General features: G+C 46.2%; 1 protein-coding gene across 5 annotated transcripts in view; it reads right to left on the bottom strand.

The window, feature by feature from the left end:
* Nucleotides 1-19,659, bottom strand: part of Boc (BOC cell adhesion associated, oncogene regulated) — a 69,907-nt gene extending 50,248 nt beyond the window's left edge. For 2 of the 5 annotated variants that reach the window (XM_040750779.1, XM_040750782.1), the window contains exons 1-2: nucleotides 19,223-19,659; nucleotides 15,148-15,260 (exon numbers count right to left, since the gene is read on the bottom strand). The gene's annotated coding sequence lies outside the window, so the exon portion shown is untranslated. The remainder of the gene's footprint in view (nucleotides 1-15,147; nucleotides 15,261-19,222) is intronic. The other 3 variants (XM_040750781.1, XM_040750784.1, XM_040750780.1) reach the window with 2 other exon arrangements.
* Nucleotides 19,660-24,269: the final 4,610 nt, after the last annotated feature.

Below are 24,269 nucleotides of genomic sequence, written 5' to 3'. Positions count from 1 at the left end.
AGGGATCACTTGGTTAACTGTGTGCATCAGGCCCACACAGAAACCTTTCACATGACTCAAAAAGCTCTCAGGTTCCAAGAACCAGACTGAAGGAGATTCAGGCGAATACCAGGTAGAACCTGCCCCAACCTTCACACCCTGATGCTCACAAGTCTTTGCATGCTTGGAGGACACCTGAAAGACTCAGGTGGAGAGCTAAGCCTGAGGGTGAAATGGCCGAGCTGAGAAGACATCCAGTCTTGAACTTTACAGCACTGACAGAGACACAGAGGGTGTTCCTCTCCCTTGTCCTGAACTTGCAGAGGAACTGGTTTGGTATGGAACCATAAGATCTATCTCATCCTGGGATGGTGAAGGAAATACAGGCTGTGTTAGCAAAGCTTCTAAGCAAAGGAAGTACAAACTACAGGTTCGGTAATGGACAGCGAATTCTGCAACTTGATTATTCTCATTAGTATCATTAATACCCACCCACCCAATATTCTATTTGTGTGCGCCCTCTGCCCTAAAGACAGAGACAGACAGATGAACAGACAGATGAACACCACACACACACACACACACACACACACACACACACACAGTGGAGCTGCAGCTCTGACTGGTAGCCATGATTTAGAATCATGACAGTTTACTTTCTCTTCCGACCTTATTCAAACCCACTTTCTTCACCACCTCCCTGGACACACACACCCCCCTCGAACATACACACGGAGTCCCTTGTCCCACCTCCAACCTTTCCTTTCTCAATTACCAAGCTCTTTTAAACTGCCTACAATTTAAATAAATACCAGTGTGGAAATGTGAAGCAGGCTGCAGTCCATCTGCCAGTAAGTCAAGTATGTCAGTCCCTGCCTTCTGCTGGAAGCCCCCGCCTCACCCCTGCCAGCTCTCCACAACTCGTGAAGCACTGAGGCCTTACTGCAAGGCTGGCACATGTAGGGAAAATAAACAAGTGGGGTCTCACAGCTGGACCAGGGGCCACTGTTTATGCATGAGCAAGTGCGGGGAGGGGGGGGGGCTGCCGCAAGGTGTTGATGGGAAGAGCAAAGGGGACAAGCTAATTCTAGTCTCCAGCCTATCACCTTCAGGGAAGATTCCGGGCAGAGGGTCTGCCATTCCCAGGTACAGGGCAGAGCAGCCACCCTTGTGGCTGTGACTAACGGTGCATTGTGGCATCAAAGTCTTGGAGGCAGACACCCTGCCACCTTGCCCATTGTTAGACATGGCTTATGACAGGAACACAGTGGCTATTTGTCTATTACTCAAACAGACAAGCTGTTCCCTTCCCTGTACCACAGGTTACAGAAGTGTGGGCAGTGGAGGACAGTGCTGTCGAGGAGTTTGGTGAGTGTCGCCTAAGACAATCAGAAACCTTACCAAATGTGAAACGATGTTACAGACTCATAACAAAAATAATTTAGGGGAATGCTACGTATGAAAATCCAGTCAGATTGCTTTACTGAAGGCATTTTGGAACCTTTAATTTGCTGTTATACGGCATGAATCACCAACAGAGTACATACTGAGTCTGTAACCACAAGCTTGGACTTACATGACCCCTAGCCCAGGAATTATTTGAGAGTGCCATTCTTTCTTAAAGTACCACTAATGATGAGGATTTTTTTCTTCCAAACACACTTTTGCACATGCTAACCTAACCTAAGAGATTCTTGGAGATCCCATTTTAGAAAAAAAAAACCACCAAAACAAAACAAAAACATATGAATGTTTGGCATGTAGTTGTTTGGGGTATCATAGGAAAACATCAAGAGACAATTTTAATATTGATTATGTCTGAAGATTAGGAGATTTGTGTTTTTCACTTGAAACATCAGAAATAGTCAAAGTAGGTTTGATAAAACCCTACATTTTAATGCCTGATATTTTTTAATACTAGCAATGCTTCAAAAATTACCCTTTGGTGCACAGAATCTAAAACTGAGCCCGTATCACCTTTAGCTGACTTATTTGCATAATTATACAAAGGAGTATGTAACTGCCCTTAAAACCATCACATGTAATTTCCCACCAGCAATAACCAGCTATGTAATGTATCTGAGACTCTTATATCATCGCCTGCATTCACATTGTGTATACAATGAAAAGTATAACTTAATTTAGGCTTGCTGATTACTAAAAGATGATATCTGGGAAATCACGTTAGGTGTACAGAATACACACAGTAATTTAATAAACTGACAGGAGGCAGGCGGGTCATAAGATCAAAGTCATTTCCACCTACACAGTCAATTCAATGCCTCTGTGGAAACACTGTTTCCAAAAATGAATAAATAAATAAACTACTGCCTTTTTGTGACAGATCACTGATTTCTTACTGATTTGTAACATGAGTGTCATTGAGACTTAGTGGATGTAATAAACTGGGTTTTCATGATAAGCAGTAAATGATTAAAGCGCGTATTTAGGATAAAAAGAATTTACCAATCTTGCCATACAACCAAGACAATTATTTAACTGTTGAATTAACAAACCATCTCAAACATACCTCTGAACAACTCCCGGAGTGGACAGTGTTCCCAGCCCCATGCTATAGACCAGAGCTTGCTCAGGCAGATGGTTCACAGCTACAGCAATGCCAGGCAGCACCGCAGGCAAAGGATGGGGCTGCGGAGGGCATGGGTATCAGGCTTTTGAATTCTGCCTATTGGCTGCATCATCTAGCCAGCTTTGAGAACCCTCTGTGGAAGTCTCTAGCACAGACTAGGAAAAATGTTTGCAAGAAAAGTCCTGGCACCGAGTTGTGGTGGCACATGCCTTTAATTCCAGCACTCAGGAGGCAGAGGCAGGTGGATTTCTGTAAGTTCAGAGGCCAGCCTGGTCTACAGAGCGAGTTCTAGGACAGCCTCCAAAGCTACAGAGAAACCCTGTCTCAAAAAACTAAAAAAAAAAAAGAAAAGAAAAAACTTTGGCATGAGACAAAAAGGGTTTTGCACAAAGATGATGCTACTATGGTTTCTTAAGGAAATTTTTACATTTTAATACTAAAATTATTTTCCCATCTTGTAAGTTGATTTATGTATTTTATCATGTGTATGTATATATGTACACACGTGCATAGGTGCCAGTAGAGACCAGAGGAAGGTTCTGGGTCCCCTGGAGCTGGAACCACAGGAGGCTGGTTGTAAGCCACCTGACAAGTGGGTTGGGAATGGGACTCTGGGTTTTTGGAAGAGCAGGAAGTGCTCTGAAAACCCCTCTCTCTCCAGTCCCTGGTTGAACTTCTTTATGGCATGTGTGTTTGGATGCATGTGTCCATGCTGAGACCAGAGGACAACCTCATGCCAGCCTTAAAATACCATCTGTTCCTATGATGGGGTCTTTCATAGGCCTAGCGCCCACCAATTAGCCTCAACAGAAGAGCTGGCAAGCCCCAGAAACCTTCCTGACTCTGCTTCTCTGGGGCTGAAGTTACAAGCACATACCCAGCAGGTCTGGCATTTTTCACTGAGATTCTGGGCATGGAACCCACCCAGCAGGTCTGGCATTTTTCACTGAGATTCTGGGCATGGAACCCACCCAGCAGGTCTGGCATTTTTCACTGAGATTCTAGGCATCGAACCCGTGTCCTCATGCTTGCCCTGTACTTCTCAGTCGCTGCCAGATGTGTTTAGATTCCTACTTACCTTTTCTCACATGGAAATAAATATCTGAGAAGATGGCCCTGCTGCAAAAATCGTCTATACTGGGAGTCAAGATGGAGACCCTCAAGCTAGTCTCTGAACCTAATGGAGCCGTTTGCTTCCTGCTGGGAGCATGGAGGCTTGGAACCAAGGAAGATGTCAGTAGTGAAGATAAGTTTCCAAAGCATCCGTAAAACTGAATACTTGCGCTTCAAGACCCAAGAAGTCAGAGAGATTTCCCTAACCGAGGCAAAAGGGAGAAATCCACGGGGTTCGCAGATTCCTAAGAAGCGGATCTCAGGGTCTCATATCTTTTTGGTTCCACTGGAACACAGTTTGACAACCCAAAACGTTAGCAGCCTCACTTCAGCCCCAGACCTTCCCAGTCCCCACAGGAGGAGGAGACAACTTCCACCCCCCCACATTAGAGTCCATCCCACTCCAGGAATGAAGCTGCCTGCTGCCCAACTTATACCCAGACTGGTTTCATCTGCTTCCAAATCCATTTTGTGTCTTAACTTCTGCCAAGAATAAAAATGTGAACACACGCGCACATCATGCGTGCATGGGGGCGGGGATCAGGCTGGGAGGACTTTAAACTGAAAAACACCAAATACAGAGGGGAGGGGCAGGCCGGCTGCTGAAAGCTGGGCCCTGAAGATTGCTGCTGGAGCCAACACACCCTTCCTAAAGTCTCTGCATGCTATGTAGATGTCAGGATCGGATAGCTTTGAAGTGTGACCTCCCTTGACTCTCCAACACCCAACTGTGTTCACTTTAACTGCCCAACCCATTCAGCCCTGCCCCCAGAGCTGCTCAGAGTGGCCTGGCTGCCTACAGGGAGCAGATCCTGGTCCCTAACACTTCCAGGGCCTGAAGCTAGATGCTTGAATCTGGGGGCCAGAGAAACAACTCTGCTCCAGAAACCACAAGAATCCATGAGGCTCCATCAGTCCTGCCCAGTGTCCCCTAGCCACCCCATCTGTATTACCATTATCTGCTACATCTTCAAAACATGGAGGATTCACCCTGCTTATACCTACCCAGGGGAATCCTGTTATCTCCTGGAATTAACTTGTCACAAGTCACTCAGCACAGAACACCAGCTAAATCCTGGGCCCTTCAGGAATGACATTCGAGCTCTGAAGCCAGAATTCAGTTTCTGGAGAAGGGACACAGACTGAACGCATAGCACAGATCACTGGTGAATCCAGCCTGAGTGCCCTGCCACGGCCAGGACGTGAGAAGATGACCACAATCTGCTTTGGGCTAAGAAACCTCGTGGCATCCACCTCTGTCCCACTCACACGGAGCATGGTAATGACAGTGGGGTAAGGTGTGAAAAGAAAAGAAAAACTTTCTGCAGGTGGTGATGGTGTACTCTTTTTATCCCAGCACTCAGAAGGGAGGCAGAGGCAGGTGAATCTCCGAGTTCGAGTTCAGTCTGGTCTACAGAGCTAATTCTAGAACAGCAAAAGTTAAACAGAGAAACCCTGCCTCAAAAAGAACAAACAGAAAAAAAGAAAGAAAGGTAAAAGCAAAGAAAAACTTCTATTTTGATAATCCTGAATCTGTGTGAAGAGTAGGAGACAAAAAATTCCAATTCCAAAATAGATGTCTTTGGCATATTTCAGATTAGGTATTCTGAGAAAATACAGACCTCTACAGCGACAGGAACGCCTCCCAAAAGCTGTCCTGATTTTTGTTTTTCTTTTGCTTTTGTTTTCCTCTGTAACTTAGAATGGCTTGGAATTGCTGACCATCCTGCCTCAGCCTACTGGGCTGGGATTACAGGGATGCACAGGTTTGGACTGAAAAGGTGTGTAGCCTTGGAACTTTCTGGATCTCTCAGGCCAAGAGCCAGCCCGACCCTTCATTTGCTATTGCTGCAGCTGATAGGTTTTTAGTCTTCATTATAGTTGGATAATACTGTCTTCTTTATGTAAATATGTTCCGCATTTCTCTACCTGTTCACCTGCGAATAGACACCTAGGTGCATAGACACCTAGATGCATAGACACCTAGGCGAACAGACGACACCTAGACTCACCCTCATATCTTAACTATTGTGGCCAGTGCTAGTTATGCTCTCCCAGTCATAGACTGTCTCTTCATTTTGTTGGTTGTTTCCTTTACTATGACATTTGTTTGATATTTTAGTTTGATGTAATTCCAACTGTCAATTAATGAAACTCTCTAAATAGCCAAATGTTACAAAACATGGGCTCTTGTAGATAATTTAAAGTCAGCCAATCAGGCGAGGCTCCAAGTATTAATGATAGAACGATGAGGAGGAGGAGGAGGATGACAGCGGCCATCTAAGCAACTGTTGAGTTTTGTATCATACCCCGCATATGTTAAAGGTTTGACAACAGTCTGTGGAGCTGTTGGGAAGTGACCAAACCTTAGAAGATGGGGCCTCATAGATGACATTGGGTCATTAGACATGTTCCCTTACAGTGGATATGGGAAGCCTCACCTCTTCCCTTCTCTCTTTGGTGTGCCATGAAGTAAGGAACATTCCTTCATGATGCACTCCCCACCACGATACACTGCCTTGTCACAGGCCCAAAGTGATGGAGACATTTGATCGTGATCTAAAACCCAGAAACCTATACACAAACAAGCAGAGCAACAAACGATACCCCCAATCTTTCTTCCCTTTGTCACAGTCATGAAAAACTAATAGAGCATGTCGCTGGAGTCAAGCTCTCTTCTGAAGAGAGAAACATATGTCACAGTGCAGTGTGCAATGAAGTCTTGTTTTGATTTGGAAATCTCTAGAAGCTGAGAGGTAAGTGTATTGAGGGAAGGAGTCACAGTGCTCAATAAATATCTGGTCATATGAAAGCTACTCTGATGGCCGTTGTGGTGACTGCTTGAAGAGGCATGTGTGGTGTTGTTGGGACTCATCTGGGACACCATGGTAAGGAGTCACAGCTCAGTGTGAAATCTCAAGTTACTATAGAGTGAGGCCGCAATGGGCATCATGAGTTTTAGTGGGTGGCATCCTTCACACAAGGAAGCCAGGTGCAAGCCCCCCCCCACTACCACCACAGGGACTTCCATGGGGACACAGTCTTCTTCTTGACTGAAATACAGAGATCAAGGTCTCTCTGCCTCCCCCTTCCATTCCAGGGACATTAGCACTGGCATTTTGGTTAATTTCAAGTGTGGGAAAGATTAGTTCTGCCTGCCTAAGATTCCGTTTCAATTGGCCATGCGTGTCCTTTTCACTTCCTGATTCTCAAAGCATACAGGACTTAATTATTTATTAAGGAACCTCCCTGTTCCACTTGCCCCGGAGGTTCGATTTTTCTGGAAGGGCTGGGGGTAGGGGAGTAAACTGGGAACTTAGCCCCAATTCTACAATTGCTCTGGAGACAACATATTGGAGAAGACTCAGACCACACCAGAGCTTCCACCAACACCCACACATGAAGCCGGGCCCACCCTGTCCTTGCACCTCTGATCACAGGGGACCATCAGGAGGTTGGGAACGGCCCCACTGTGCCTTCTACTAAAGATAAAATTTAAAAGGATCAGCATAGGATATTTATAATCAAATTCTCCAAGAAACTCCCAACACACAAATATTAGAATAAAAACCAAATGCTCTGTCGGATCACATATTCCTTTTTTGGTTTTTTTTTTTTTTTTTGATTCAGAAAAGGCAGTCCCTTCTTGTAGACATATACCCCTTGGCATACCTATTAAAACTGTGCCCAGTTCTTGCTCAGGGCTTTGGAGAAGAGACACAGGGTGACTTGGGATTGAAGACTGCATGCTTTAAAGAACACAGGCCCCACATTTACCCATGCCAGCAGACCTCCTCTGCCTGCCCAGGCAAACTGAGGCAAGGGCCAAGATTCCTTCTGCATGGTCAATAGTCACTGTGATAGCCTTACAAGTTCCAGACGTCAAAAACAAACCAGGAGGCTCCACTCAGAGGGTGTAATTATAGCAAGGGCAGCTTGACTGAGGAGTGCTGTGCACACATTGTATTGCATTAGCTCCTACAGTCTCAGGAGCAAACGTGGGCCAGGTATACCATTAGTGTGCATTCCGCAGGAGTCAGGACAACAGAGTAGCAGCTCAAAGCCATTCAAAAGTGTTCACTGGTCAGGTTACAGATTGAAGAGTGAGCTGGATGGAGAAAGACCGTGGAGGGGTGGATGGATTTGGATCATGGGCATGGAACTTCCCACCTAAAACCTGACTTCCCAAGGCACCTGGTGAGGTTTAATCCTCCTTTGTTCTGAATCTGATACATCTGGCTGGCAGCTTTCAATGTGAGAAGACACTACATTGTTCCAGTTCTCTGTTCAGCCAGAACGTGAATGGAAACTGGGGTCTGAATTCAGATTTGTGTTCTCAGCCTTGGAGCTCTGTCTACTGAATATATCTCCTGTCTCTTTAAACTTGTCAGCCTGCTTCAGATGATGGTGTGACCTCCCATCCACACATCCTTTCTTTCCTTTCAAAGTGGTCCAGGGCTAGAGTGGAGTCGGAGGAGCCCGGGGTCAAGTCTATCCTCATCTACTCCCTAGAAAACCACTATGTTTCCAGTGAATACTTAGTACCTTAAAAAACACTGGGGTTCTGCTCCTGAACTCCTTGAAAATCCCAGTTTTCAAGGCTGGCAGGAACCAAGTGCCTTTTGGCAGAAAAAAAGTTTCTCAATTTCTTTGAATCTTTTTGAGCCTTAGTTGGGCTTCCTCTTTAATGACCATAAAACAAGCTCCAGGACTCCACCATTCTCAAGGCTGAGCACAGACACCACTGAGGCTGAGGGTCCTGTGGCCTGCCACCTGATGCTTATTTGGACTTGAACTTCCACACACCTGCCCACAGCGCTCTCTCTCTCTCTCTCTCTCTCTCTCTCTCTCTCTCTCTCTCTCTCTCTCTCTCTCTCTCTCTCTCTAAGTCAGTGGTGTAACACTGGCTGTCCTGGAACTTACTCTATAGACCAGACTGGCCTCCAACTCAGAGATTCGCCTGCCTCTGCCTCCTGAGTAATGGGATCAAAGGTGTGTGCTACCACTGCCCTGCTCGTTGTTAGAAACTCTTATTACATGCCTTTTGAGGTTGAAGGGAGTCCAGCAAATGAGGCAGAGAGAAAGTACCAGACTCTATTCTAGACACAGAGGGCTCTGATGAACAAAACAAAGTCTAGGATCTCTCTAGTTGCAGAGAAGGAGGCGCTATACAAATGGGCAATTAAGTATATGTCAGGAAGTCACAGCAGTGAGGAAGTATGAATTAGTCTGAAAACAGAGAGAATGATGGTGCAGTGCTGCTTGATAAAGGGTCCCAGGCTGAGGTAACAGGGGATCAGGAACTCTCATGACATGAGGGAAGGATATGGGGAAGAGCCTTCCAGACAGAGAGCCAAGGCAGAAAGCCTGAGCAGGAAGGCTGTCCAGTGAGCTTGAGGAGCCAGGAAGGCCTGTATAGCTGTGGAGGTGGGCAAGCTGGCTGGGTAAGGTAAGACTGAGCAAGCATAGAGACAGTAGTATTGTTTGCATGTTTCTCTGAATGAGCCGGGAACAACAGAGAGGGTTCAGTGTATCATGAAAAATAAAAGACCCAGAGACAGATATTGGAGTTCAAGCTTCAAGCTGAAGACAAGAGAAGCAAAGCAGCCAAGCCAGTAGATCCTATCTCTACACAGCCGAAATGGCAATCCTGTCTCCATGAATCCTCAGGGGCAAAAATCCTCAGTTCCTGTCTCCTCCTACCTTATATTCCTTTCTCCATCCAGCCATATCATTCCTGTCTCCACCTCCCTAGTGCTGGGATTAATGGTGTGTGATCCCAGGTTCTGAGATCACCTTTGTGTGAGCTGTTTCTTTTAGGACTGGATCAATTTTGTGCAGTCAATGTGGCCTTGAACTAACAGAGATCTGTCTACCTCTTAATCCTGAGTCCTGGGATTAAAGGTGTGTATCACTATTGCCTGACCTCTAAAGCTTGTGGCTGACTTTACTTTCTGAATCCTCAGGCAAGCTTTAATAACACAATTCAGAAGAAAACAAAATGATGTCCACAGCACAGTTTAGAACTGCTGACAGAAGACTAGGTAGCAGAGTCAAGAATTCTACAAACATTTGAAAGTAAAGCCTTAAAGCTGTCGACTTAGAGAAGGATATTGGGCTGACAGTGTGGTTCAATGGGAGGCGCTAGGTTCTGTCCCCAGCATTGCAAATCGGCAAGAAATAAATAAAACGGTGGAGTAGAAGATAAAGAGCCAAGTGGAGGATGATGCTAGGATTTCTGGCATAACGGATAGGCTGAGATGAACCACACTGGAGAAAAAGTAGCGGGGAGGGCTGTGAAGGTGCATCTGACTGATGATGAGGCCTGGCCCTAGCATGTACTCCTCCTTCTCTCTGCTCTCCTTCTTTCCTCTCAGGAGGCCTGGAGCCAATGGGGATCCCACCAGCAAAGCCTCTCATCTGGGCATCCTCTGCACTTCCAAGAACGGTCCTTTTACTCTATTCCTCTTTACACACAAGCTGCTGCCTACTAATTGCTCACGATGCACTCCACATGCTCTATGTGCATTTCCTTGTCTTCCCTTTAACAGCTTTAAGAAACTGGGATTCCAGACCGTGAGGTGGTGACACACGCCTTAAATTCCAGCACTCAGGAAGCAGAGGCAGGATGATCTCTGTGAGTTTGAGGCCAACCTGGTCTACAGAGTGAGTTCCAGGAAAGCCAGGACGACACAGAGAAACCCTGTCTAAAGAAAAGAAAAAGAAAATAAACTAGAAGCCCACTATTCAGGTGACTTGGACAAGGTTGCACAGAAGAGATTGGCAAAGGCAGGTTGAGCCTAGGCTAGTTTCCCTGAGTCAGGGTGATAGACATCTTAGCTCCTGAACCTCCTGCAGAGTATTTTCCCTAGCATAGCATCTCCTAATGAGACTGTCTGCAGACCTGCCTGTTCAGAAGACACCCCATAAATATTCTAGACACCCATCCCTTCCTCCTGCAAAGAAAGATGCTACCTAGAATTCTGTTGCAAGGGTTCTTTTCCAATCCAATTCCTAGTGGACCCTAAGACTCTTCAATGCCTTTTCCCAGAGGGAGGAGCCAAGAGAGTTTCTGATCCTTTGATCAGATGGCCTTCTATTCAGAATCTTGCAAAGGGAAGCAAATACACCCACAGAGGCAGACCCCTTGAGTCCTGCCCAACCTCTAGCTAATGCCCTGGAATTTCTTATCTTTGAACTTAAGGTGGGTGAGCACAGATGTGACAGCTTGGGCTTTTCAGTTTCCAGGAGACCGTTTTCAACCTGTGTCCCCTGTGCCAATTCACTGTGTATATAAGTATGGAAAAGAGGCATTTTGCGACAACAAACACGCCATCACTCCATCCCATTGCTGTATTGTCAACCCAGGCATACCGTATCTCTCCACAACCAGAATATTATGGCTTCAGGCTTCCCCTGTTTGTTTAAGAACAGGGAACATACTAAACAACTATGGGTGTCAGGGAGGGAGCTCATTAAGCAAACTGCTCGCCACACAAGTGTAAAAACCAGAGCTGGGTTCACAAAAGCCCAGGTAACGCTGAGTGTGGTAGCATGGCCTAGAGTATATAACAGAGGACAACAAAAATATCCTGCTTTTAACAAGGCAGAAGGGGAATGCCAGCACCCAAAGTTGTCCTCTGCCCTTTCTACTCACGCAGTGACACACAAATGCCCACATCCACACAAACACCTATACACACATACACATAGATCTCACACCTCTACTCCCCCACCAAAATAAATGGGGAAAAAGGAGCATCTAGCTACATATTCTTTGCACCAAAACTTCCAGCACACTGCTAAGCCTGTAGGGAGTGGAGTGTTAGTGCTCCTGCAGGTAACTGCCTGTCCTTTCTGCCGGCTGCCTTCTGAATATTTGCCTGCGAGGAAGCGTCTCCCGTCAGTTACCTGTCTGTAAAGGCTGCTACTTCCTTCCCCGGGGTATTTTTCTATACAAGCTGCCACTTCTCCTGCCCAGTCAAAGTGTCTACTAAGCCAAACAGCTCTCCCCCTCAGTCACTGAGGGAATGGAGGACCTGCTTGATTAGACTTGCAAAGATCCTAGGTGCAAATGGATTCATCTGGCAGCTACAGCAGAGCTGAGATCCAGGAGATTCAGACGATGTCCCAGGGGAGGGGCAAATCTCAAGAAACATGTTCTGATATGAAACCCAGTGCGGCTGTGACTCTCATCACTGCCTACAAAATCCAACATCCGCTTTGCTGCAGAGCCTGGCATCCCTAGTGCTGATGCATTTGTCTGGGTGTGACTCTAGTTTTATACCAATGGCATTTAAGGCAAGTCACAGAAAGGATCCCACCTGTCCCTAGTTCGCAGTTAGTTACAAAAGAAATAGTTCCTGTAAGTCAAGGGGGGAGAGCATGTCTACTGTTTTACTTGTTTAAAAATGAGTTTGGGAGGTAGCGGACTGTAATGAAATCTTGGCTCTGCCATTTACCAGTTAAGAGACTAAAACAAGTGCCTGCACTCATTTAGGCTTCCGCTGCCTTATCCTCAGAGTACAGTGATGAGGTCCATCTTCACGGGGCTGCTGGAGGGTTGCATGGATAGTGTAATGCTGAGCTGCAGGTCTGGAACACAGTAGGTGCGCTGTAAACAACTGTAAGTCTGTCCATCTTTGGAAAAGGCAAAGGCAGTCACCGTTGCCTCTTGGCCCTGAACAGGCTGCTCTCCTGCCCCTTGTCCATGGCTGCCTCCCTGAGTGGTGGACTTAGGAAGCTGTGTGGGGTTGCTTTTCTGAGAAGTGAGATTGAAATCTTGCCCTTGTTTCGTGAAGGGTACCTGCTGCTCCTGTGTGCTCATGCACTTGTACCTCAACACAAGGCTTCGTTTGTAAAATCAGGGGAACAAAAACCGAACGCCATACAATACCACCTTCAGACAGGCCTCTCAATTCTTTTCTCCCACATTCAAGACCTGAGTGGTGTGTTTGTGACAAGGGGATTGGCCGCCCATGTAAAGCCCACCTATAGAAAGCCACCTTGTTGTTCCCCTTTGGGGAGGAGAGCTAAGCTCCCCCAACCCCCTTCTTTTATTGTCAAAGACCACCCACTGGAACTAGCTGGCAAGTTGCCACAGTCCAGCAGGGTGAGAGCCAGGCTGCTGTCCCAGCCTCTATGTCTGCAACAGAAGCCTATAGAAGGAAAAATCACCTGACTGGGTTGTCACCTGGCCTGACTTGACCTTCCAGATGGCAGACCACCAGGGGTCTCAAGGTCTGAAGGAAGGGTTGCAGACCTGCCTATACACTGGACTCTTAACTCCAAGCTGTAAGACAACAAATGAGTATACAAGTATACCCGTCTGCTACAAAACATCCTTTCATAATGACAGAGGTAAATGTGAACAGCCACGACTTTATGCAGCTGCATTTGCAAAAGGAGGTACTGTGCTGTCATGTTAACGCACTGCCCTCCCTTGAGCATACCTATGGAAGAAGGAAGAGCTACAATAATTGCTGTTAGATGACAGTCGCTTCAGAAAGAGCATCACGTGGGAGAGGTGATTTGTGAGATAATTAAGGGCAGCCTCTGCTTTCATGGAAAACCAATAAACCCAGAACCCGCCAATTTTCCTCTCCAATTAACTGTGACCCATACCTAATAAACCTGCTGGGATTATAATGTTAGGTAAACCTGGACTAGTAGAGCCACTTGACTTAGACCAATCTGGGAAAGTATTGGCAGAGCCAGGGAAAGTGGTGGTAGGGCTTTCTTCAGGAGTCCATGTCTACTTTTCTGGGTGAGGTCTTCCAGAGAGCAGCCATCTGTAACCATCTTTACCTCCATCTCTTGAAAGTTCTGGAGGTTTGGGAGCAACTGGGAAGCTCAGTGACTTGGTTGCCCTTAAAATACATCTCTCTTCACCTGCTACTCTGCAGCAAACTTCAGAGTCATCTAAACTTGCTGTAGATGTTTATATATCCAGAGGTATGCAAGGGAACAAATGCAGCCAATAGCAAAATGCTAAATTCAAGCACATGTCTCTGTCTCTGTTTCTAACTCTCTCTCTCACTCGCTCTCTCTTGAGACAGGGTCTCTGTATGTAGTCCTGACTGGCCTCAAACTCACATTGATTCTCCTATCTCTACTACCCTAGTGCTGGGATTAAAGATGTGTACTACCACACTGGACATTAGCCTAATAGTCAAGAGAAATCTGATGGAGTTGAGAGAGGAACAAAATCATCTACTTATCCCTTTCCCCCTGAAAAATATCCAGAGACTGATCTTAGAAATGTGTCCAAGACCCAGAAGAATCTCTTCTAAAAAATGCAAACAGAAATACTTTGACTTTGGTATCTGATGTCTCTAGCATGCTTAATCACCCACAGAGGAAAAAAAAAGAATTTTCAGGGAGAAGCTAGGGAACAATTCATACCGGCAGATACGCAAAAGAACATTCTGGACTGCTGGACTGCTGGACTGCTGGACTGCTGGACTGCTAGACTGCTGGCCCTGTCTTTGGCTTTGACTCAGTCTGAGCTTTTGTCTCCCCTGGTTGAGGAAGTACTTCTTAGCTGATGTATTGACATTAGGGTTTGCTATACTTTTCCCTTCCAGCCAGCAATGGACTGCCAGATGCTATGGAGTTTCCCAGCAAATGTTAGAAGTAGATTCTTGAAGAAAGCTGGAAAATCTCATGCCATGATATCAGGGGCATAGCATGTATGTAGTAAAGGCCAGTGAGGGTATGGAGCCTCCAGCCTGGCCACACTTCCTCACCGTCCTCATGACCAACATCGTTCAAACTCATCTGAGAAGAATAACGCTCTTTTCCATACTTCTCAGAGCTTGGCTTCTTTGGAGTTATTTTTCATCAGGACTGCTTACCCTGCACTCTCGGTTACTTTCTCAACATATTCTCTGGCAACTGCAATGAGTTCAATGTGCATTCCTTCTATGATTTCTTCTTTCTGCCCAATAATCCTTGTCCCAAACATCAAAGGCCTCCTTTGAAGATAAGGCCAAATTCGTCATTAGAAAAGAGAAGTTATTCCCTAGCTATATTTTAGAAGACAGTAAGAAGCAGAATCCCTCTGAGTTTTGTGAGATAAACAATGCCTGCTACATCAACCCACAAGACATTCACTGTGATACCACTGGCAGAGGCATAAACACTTGGCATTCCTCACCCAAACCTACACAGCACTTTTCCACAACAAGCTTAGATTCCAAATCTCTTGGTTAACGATCTGTTTCCAACATATCTGACGGGGTTTGCCTTGGGAGAGGGGGTTCCCATGGCCACCACAAGCTTTGTCTCCAAGAGTGTATGAGCTGCTAGGAGCAACCCGAACTCTACCTTCCACTCAAAGCTGGACTCTTCCAGAACTAATGGAGGAGAAACACTGGCATCTCGGTGGTGACAGAACATGAAGAAACAGCTGACTCAGCAGGTCAGAGGGGGATGGGGGGACCACAATGAGTCAAAAACCTCACCTATGTCTTCTACGTCTTCCCTGCTTCCCTCAGGTGGATGTTGACAAGACTTCATGGGTCATGGAGTCCTCGAAGCCTGTTTCCAGACTGAAGACAAAGAGAGCTGTTTCACCCTGTGAAAAATGGGGATAAACAGAGTTCTGAAGTCCTTACTGTTTATAAGTGTGGTGCTGTAAACCACAGAAGTCCCTTATTAATCCATTTTATGGATAAGAAAAGAGAAGAAAAACATTTTTTCTAAGATCACAGGCCTCTTTAATTTTCCAGTTACCTACCTCCTTGCTAGAACTGATGAGCAATAAAAAGCAATGATTATCATTTTACAAAACCATTATCTTTGCATCCAGCAGGACGCTTTTATTAACATTCATAAAGTAGTTCTTTGTGCCCCCGATGGCGGAGAATAAACAGGGAATAGACTCATTAGAAATCAATGGCCAGCTGTCTGTGGTCAACCCTGATCAGCAGGTATTAGCACCACAAAGTGGGGTGGAGCACCCAGGAAAGATGAGAGCTCTGAATCTTGAAGCCATTGCACTTGATGAGTACCTGTGGGTGACAGGAGGGCAGTGGGGACTGTTAAGTACAGCAGTAGTGGGAAGGGGGGGCGGCAGAACAGTAAAGGAAAGAGCACACAGGATGGGACAAGAGTGACAAAGGCTGAAGGGTGCGGGGACAGATGAGGGCAGCAGCTGGAGGCAGTGTGCCTGAAGGGTCAGGGCAGGTGCTCAGAACACCACCTGAGACCTCCTTGGAGTCTCTTCCCGAAGAGTCCCACCTCGCCCAGTCCTGAGCGAGCCAAAGAGGCAAAATTCTTCCCAATGAAAGCTTTTGTAAGCATGGATTTCTAGATTCAAAACTAACCCATTCTGCCAGCTCACCTACTCCAAATATCTTATTCAAGCTCACCCATTATAAAAATATTACACGTTAGGGAGAGCATAGTTAGGATTTGATTTATTCCACCAACAGTTATTCATTTATCCATGTGTTCTATCAACAGCAATGTGATAGGAAATATGTGCGTTCTTTGGTCAAATTCTGAAGACACTTCAGAGACGTCTGATGACAGTGACCTTCACTTTGATCACAGCAGCAGAAAGTACATGTGCACAAATGAAAAGTGAGAAGTTGGTTATAGAATGGGATTATGGATAATCACCAAAACATTTTTGTGAGTAGTAGTAGATGTTTACAAAATCACTAAAAACTGAGGCGAACTACTCTTTGATGAAGAAAACTGACTGTCCTGGAGAAGGAAGCCGCCACTCTGCTGTCTGATGCACCGTAAACATTTGCTGAGTGTAGAAGTGACAAGAAATTGCATGCTAAAGTAAATGCTTCAAAATGGAAGCATATCACTCTCTTCCTCCCTCTCCCATTCTCATTACCTTCCCTAAAAGGCGAGTGAGCTTCGAGTGTGAAGGAAAGAAAGCAAACTCCCAATGTATAAGGGCATCTTTTGAAGCTTGGTTAACTTTTTCTTATTCAGAGACTAGAAAATACTAGACAGTAATTGCCTAATGCCATTGGATCTTCAGCTGTTGCTGGAAAGACACAGAGACAAAACCCTAAGTCATTAAGCATATCAGTGACTGCTGATATTTGAACCCAGACCCCCTAGGGCCCTTGGAATACTATGATCCTCACTTCTTGCCCTCTTTTCTTAAACCCCAGGAGCCCCTGAGGAAGTCAACAGAATTACTTCATGAATAATCTCCTATTCATGTCAGGCCATGGAAACCACAGAGAGGCCTCTAAGAGAGCAGGGATCTCATGCCACTGAAAACAACACTTCAAAGACAGTAAAATCTCTGGACCCATTTGGAGGGTGGAAAGGGACATAAATTACACCCTTTATCTTGAACTGGCCAACCAGCTAGCAACTAAGCAGGTTCTCTCAAGGTTTCCCCTAGATTCTCCCCCCCCCCCCAGCTGTGGTCAAAGAACTTGCTCATCCTGGACTCTGTCAATATCCACTTCCAATGGCCCATGATTTGGCCTCTTCCCCTGAGTGACAGTCTCTTGCAGTGTTTTTGCTTCTGAGATATCATAAAAGTGGGTCAAAGGGGCAGTGTCAGACATCTCAGTCCTTGGATTTCATAGGTATAGGCAGCCTCTAGCCAACTCCAGAAGGGACAAATGGTCAGTCTTCATAAGGGCTGGCAGCGTCAGCCCAGAGGCACAAGGACAGACCTATAGCTTTTTTTTTCCTTTTTGCATAAACTCAATCCAAAGACTCATCTAGCTGGGAAATCATAACTCTACTGCCATTTCCACCTCAACTATGTCCCGCTGACCCCAGAGTGCTTCATGATTACCATGGGAACCTCCTGGGTCTCAATTAGGAGACCATTAAAAAGGAGCAATTATAAGACCCCAGAGTGCTCCTGGGAAACCTGTTACACACCTCAAAATGACCAGCCTCTTGCCTAGAGTCACTTTAAAGCTCAAGAAACAGGCATCCCAGCCCCTCACATTGGTCCAACAGGATCTTTAATGTTTTCCACACTATTCTTGAGGAAATGGAGACAGACTTACTGACCAAACCAAAGATATGCAGAGAGAGAGAGAGAGAGAGAGAGAGAGAGAGAGAGAGAGAGAGAGAGAGAGAGAGAGAGAGAGAGAGAATCGTCGTGGTGTTGGGCTACTTGCTTACAATTAGCATCCAGTGGTAGAATAAATCAAAAGTGTTTACATATTCAAGAGTTTTTAAAGTTACATTCATTAAAGGTCTGTGCCTACAAAATTCTGTATAACAAAGAGCTAGGTGACAAATGTGCTGGCAACACGGGCCTGAAACAGAATATTCTTGTCACTTAATCCAGCAAGAGGTAACTCCAGCTCAAAAGCTTATGGGAAGGGAGCCTGCATGAAGCAGGGCTAAGGGAGCCCGGAACACCTCACCACACCCAGAAAGTGCCTGTTTGGGATTGCTGGTATGTGGTTTGCATATTCTTAGGCGCAACTGCCACATCTCTAGAGGAGCAGAACGCTTGCCTCAAGGGACTGGGCCTGGGTCATCTCCACATGTCAACAAAACCACCTCCAAGGCTCCTTTATAGGCTCCCCGGGTTTGCCTGCCAAGCACCTCTCACAGCTTTTCCACTTGGAAAACTAACAGACAGGCCCTTCCAAACCCAGCTACTTCCCCACCTTCTCATAGTTAACAGAAACAAAATCCCCAGAACACAATTCCAGTGGGATACTACACAGACACAGACACACACACACACACACACACACACACACACACACACACCTCAGCCCCACAAAAATCTCTGGATACCAATTCAGTATCTCCCATCCACCATCCAAAGGCAAGAGGATTCTTGGGGGGGGGCAGTTTAACTTTTGGTCTCCTTCGGTCCCTTATTTAGGATTTTCCTTTCAAAACGCCGGTGGTAACGTTTTCTCCAAAGAGGCAAATGGGTTTTGAGTGTAGGTTTGTTCCCCACTTCTGGCTGGGCAGCCGGGGCACAGTGTCAGCCTTCGGGGTAAGTTTGGGAAGATGTCCGCGCCCTCCTACCATCGGAGCAGCTTCCGGGAACCGCGGGAGCGAAACCATCCAGACCCAGCTAGAGAGGGAGGCGCGGCGGCCCTGAGCCGGCACGACCAGCGGCGGCCCCGGGAACTTCGTGCAGCATCAGGCCCTGACACTAGCCGGAGCCAGTCGAGCGCTCGGAGCCCCAGTTCTGTCCCAGCTCAGTGATCGGAGCTCAAACACGACCCCAGCTCAGCGCCCCAGTCAGAGCTCCAGCTCAGAGCTCGAGCTCCAGCCCAGGGATCCAAACCCTATCTGAGCTCTAGAAGAACACTCGGAAACGCAACTGAGCCCTAAAACTGAATTCCAGTTAAACACTGGGAGCCCCTTCCCGGGCCGGCCCTAGCCAGCGCTCGGAGCCCCAATGGGAGCCGCAGCCCAGCTCTCGGAGCCCGCGCCCGGCAGCACTGCTCGCAGGAGCCGTCGGCATCACGGGGCGGGCGGCCGCCTCCCACACGCCTCCTAGCCCCAAACCAACAAATAAACACAACTTTTTATGAAAAGAAAACAAACTTCAGTGACATGACTCACCTCTCCTGCAGCCAGATCCTGGGAAGAGGGGACCGGGGCTCCGGGTCCCGCGTGGTGGTGCGGAGAGGGCCACACGGCCCCGGGCTGCACCGACACACTCGCACAGCGTGGTGACACACGGGGACACACGCCACGGGAGAGTGGCCGCAGTCGGAGCAACAAAGGAGCCCGGGACCCAGAAGTTGCGGGCCGAGAAGGAAGAAGGGCTTGTGTGGCCACGGCGGGTACGAGGTGCGAGAGCGTGTAAGCGCGGCCGGGGCTGACACCGCGAAACCCAGCTCAGGGTCCCCGCTGCAGGAAGCGGGAGCCGTGGTGGCAGCAGCGGCAGCAGGAGGACCAGGCAGGAGACGCCGCGCCCAGCGCACCCAATCCCTCCATATGGAAGACGCTTTTTTGGATGACTGAACTTGCAAACAATTCCTTCTTTTGCTTCTCCTGCCTAGGAGCCTCCCATTACCGCTCGAAGAGGGGAGGGGAGCCGAGGAGGCGGGGAGGAGGGGGAGGAGCGAAAGGGAGCAAAGAAAAAGTATTGGAAAGGAAACTGGGGGAAAACACACTCACACACACGGTCCCCCAAACTCTGGGACAATTTCTCCCTTAACGCCTGCTTTCCCTGCGCCGCGTTAGACTCCCTCAGTCCTTCCAACTTGCTTCTCTGCCCACACCCAAAGTGCTTTCTCCCACTCGCGGGGCGCCCTCCACCCTGTTTAGCTTCACCTTGGACCCTTCCTCTTGTCAGCACTACCCTTCCTATGGCCAGTCTATCCTCCCACCAACCTCTCAATGTCTCTTTCATTCTGGGAAACAAACAAACAAAAACAAAACAAACAAAAAAAAAACTACCAGATAAACCAGTAAAAACAAAAGCATAATTAATAAGAAGGGGGAGTCCCCCCTCCAAAAAAAGTGGGACGGAGTAATAAGGCAAACGACAAGAAACCTCATGATGGCAGTGCCATAAGGCAGCCTTCTCAGACTCACTCGGTTGACCGGGAAGGGTTTGCCAGGTCCTTGACTTGACCTCCATTCATCATCTTAGGAGGGGCGGGGTTCACAGAGTTAGCTCTTTACCTCTGTGTTGGTTGGACAGCAAACATCCACAGCAGTAACTTTCCAACTCGTTCTAGCAGAATTTCTTGGGACAAATTGTTGCAACCTAGATGGATAGGCTCCGCCTCCAATTTCTGATTCAGTAGGTCTGGTCTGAGCAAGAATTACTCTAATTTTCAGGCCATCTGACATTGCTGATTGCTCGGGTCCACATTTCAAAAAAGGCTTTTACACAATGGTGAGTTAAGTCGGTGACACCGAATTAAGAGTCCTTACCTAAGGATGAGGCAGACTCTGTAAGTTTTCCTTAGGCCTCTTGCTTCAGGAGGTAAGCCTTTTGTCAAAGCCGCCGCCTTCCAAGGTGGAGGGGAGGAGGACCTTGGAGTGGTGAACAGAGGGGCTATCTTCCCTGAATGGCAGACAGTGACTTTGGGACTATGTTACAGAAAAACGTCGCTTAATTTTTTTTTAGGCCATGATTTTGCTTTCTGTTGTTTTTGGTTCTCATGATGAAAAACAAGTTTGTGCCCACCACATGATTCTAATTGAATCCGGAGGAGGGAGGGAAAGAGTCTACATTTTATACTACTCTTTCTTCTTGTGTCTGTTAATTAAAGGAGAAGTCAGTTTCTGCATCGATTTATCTGGCACTTCGGACTTTATCTACGTGCCTAGATAGTTGGGCATATTCCCTGGGGCAAAATGGATCATGAGGATGAAACATTTGTAATAAGACAATGAAAAGGTTCTGGAATCCCTCTTTGAGCCTCCCGCCTGCACCCCCCCCCACACACATACACGCACACGCATGCACACACACACACATGCACACACACACATGCACACATACGTGCACACTTCCTTCTCTTTTAATACTCCTCCATCTTGGAGACTATGCTTTGAATCCCCCCACCCCCATTCAATGATGATGCCAGCCTCAGTCCACTCACCGTCCTTCTGTGGCACGGTAAGGCCAGTGATGCCTGAGAACCACCCTGGGAACAGAACTTGAATTTCTCAAAAGGAATGAATGGATGGATCAGCTGACAGTCAGTGTTCTATTATTGTGCAAACACCACCTTTTTCTAGAGCCAAGCAGGGCAATTGCTTTATTTAAGGTTTTCAATGTAATTTTTCTCATGTGTGTGGGTGTCTTGCCTGCATGTCTGTCTGTATACCACATGCATGCCTGGTGTCTCCGGAGGCCAGATGAGGGCAGTGGATCTCCTGGAACTGGAGTTACAGACAGTTGTACGTTGCCATGTGGGTGCTGGGAATTGAACCTGAGTCCTCTGGAAGAGCAGCCAGTGCCCTTAACCACTTAGCTTTTCTCCAGTCTCAGATTTCTGCTTTTCAAAGACACTTTCCAGGTACCACCCCCATTAGCACTTGTGGAATTCAATACGAACAAGGGCTTGACATTCTCAGATTTCCATGTCCCTTCATGGATGACCCATCATGGCTTAACACCTCAAAGACACCGCCTGCCCCTTCCACTTATTATTCTTAGGACTTTCCATTATTTCCACTTTGGGTTTTAGGTCTACACAGTCTTTGCATTCCCAGTCAAAGCATTCATTCTTGCCAACGCTATTTAACCAGGAGAGGGACCCATGCCTTGTGCCGCCCTCAGGCAGACTGATCACCATGCCCACTGGCCTGCACTATAATTTAGTCAGGACATATATAAGAGCTTAATGAAGAGGATTTAGTTTTGTCAGCAGCACCAGGCCCACTGCTGGCACCTCAGATGTGTTTATTGTTTTCATGGATCTTTGTATCAATGTGATTGTGTTTATTTTTATAGCTTCTGTGACATACTGTGTCTCCTCTCTCCCCTCTGCCTGGAACATATTGCTTGTCCTCCCTTCCTCTAACTGTTAGTGTGTGTGTGTGTGTGTGTGTTTCTCACTTTCTCTTTGTTGTTTTTGTTTTTTAAGATAGGGTTTCCTCATGTAGTCCTGACTGTCCTGGAACTCACTCTATAGACCAGGCTGGTCTCCGAACTCAAAGATCTGTCTGACTGTGCCTCCTAAATACTAGAAATAAAGGCACCACCACACCTGCCTCTGACTGTAGTTTCTTAACCCACCCAGACTTGCCTTAGTGCACCAGTCGCCATAACTGTTAGATGAACTGTGCGTTCAATAAGGCACTCCGCTATACGTTCTTCAATGGCAACTTACCTCTGGCATCCTGCTTTGGGGGGACTTTATGGTTACCAAGAAGGAAGCATTTGGTCCTATTTAGTAATAAATTATTAATTTATTCCTCTGGGAAGTGGAAGGATAGACAGGAACTGCAGGTCTACATTGGTCACTGACACTAAGCTGTGCAGAATAAACCAGTAGTCCAGTGAGTAACACCACTTTCCTTTCAGTGGACTGCAGACACTCCCACAGTCATATAAACTGAGGACTCCTTAGTCATGAAGAATTCCTAGGAGCTTGTGCTGAGAGAACTACTATGGTATAGGCAAAAGGTGACTGGAAATTTACTACTTATTCCCTTTGTTTTTATATTTTTCGTCATTACATTTGGTTTTTTTCTTGATTTTATTGTTTTCCTGGTTATGAAATATGTGCACTGAAGAAAATTCAGACTATAGAAAAACACAGTAGGGTTGTTATCACAGTAAACCTATCATGCGAGGACAACATTGCTAACATAGTAGAATGTTTTTGGTTTTAGTCATTTTCTTTTCTTTCTTGTTTTGCTTCTCATCAGCATGCATTTTGCACCCAGTATATCATTGAATCAAAAATCAGAATCTGTTTAGTGGACAAAGTAAGTCAGGGACATCCATTCAAAATTTGTATTACCCTTTTTCTTATGCACTTGATAATTCAGGTAGAAGCCAGTTTCTTCACTGATTTCTCTATAGCTGAACATCTTCCCAAATTGTTGCTTTTGTTTGTTTATTTGTTTTCATTTTGGTTTTTCAAGGCAGGGCTTTTCTGTGTAGCCCTGGCTGTTCTGGAGCTCACTCTTTAGACCAGGCTGGTCTTGAACTCACAGAGATCCACCTGCTTCTGCCTCCTGAGTGCTTTTTAATTTAACAATCTAACATGATTATTTTCCCCATGATTTTGAATTCTCTTCAAAGTTTGATTTCAACAGTTGATGCGCTTATTGCACCAAAAAGTATCTTATCATTCTATTTTTATACATTTCAGAGCCTTCATTTACATTGTTCTCCTATTTTACGGTTGACTAAGCATCTTACCACAAATCTTCATGATTCTGATTATTTCCTGAACATAAATTTCTAGAAGAAAAATTTTGCATCAATTGGTAGCGAACACCTAAACGCTACAGTTGCTTGTCAGTATTCTAACATTGAACTCCACGAGGCCAGTATCCACTTCCAACTCTCTGGCTATTTGAATCAAAAACAACAATGACATCATTAAACACAAGGCCCCAAGTGGAGGCTTGACTGAATTACCCAGTTTGGAGGGTTGCATTCACCACATAAGGAAAAAAAACTGCCAAGCATACACGTAGAAGACGACACTCAAGTGTGAGAGTTGAACAATGATTGCTTAATACATCATGGAACCTGCTTGTATTTATTATATTTTTTCTATTTTTGACTTTATGAGACAAGGTTTCTCTGTGTAACCTTGGCTGTCCTGGAACTCCCTCTGTAGACCAGGCTGGCTTCAAACTCACAGAGATCCTCCTGTTTCTGCCTCCTGAATGCCAGCATTAAAAGCATGCACCACCACTGCCTGGCCTATGTTTACTATTTTGTTTAATCTTTTCCACATGCTTCTAAGAATAAGATAATAGTAATAACCCCTGAGCACTTTCTTCTCCCGGTCTCTGGGATGGATTTTGTGTAGATTCCCCATCACAGCCTATTTGTGTAGAATTACATTCTCCATTTTGCAGAGAAGGAAACTTACATAATTTGCCTATGATCTCCAACAACAAAGTGTGGTACTCATCTCCCTGTTATTTCATGAGTTATAGACTGCTGTTCTTGGAATAA

Source organism: Mesocricetus auratus, unplaced genomic scaffold (genome assembly GCF_017639785.1).
Source record: "Mesocricetus auratus isolate SY011 unplaced genomic scaffold, BCM_Maur_2.0 Super-Scaffold_100008, whole genome shotgun sequence".
Taxonomy (NCBI): domain Eukaryota; kingdom Metazoa; phylum Chordata; class Mammalia; order Rodentia; family Cricetidae; genus Mesocricetus; species Mesocricetus auratus.
The sequence above is the reverse complement of the archived record's forward strand: the minus strand, read 5'-3'. Positions and strand labels throughout refer to the sequence as shown.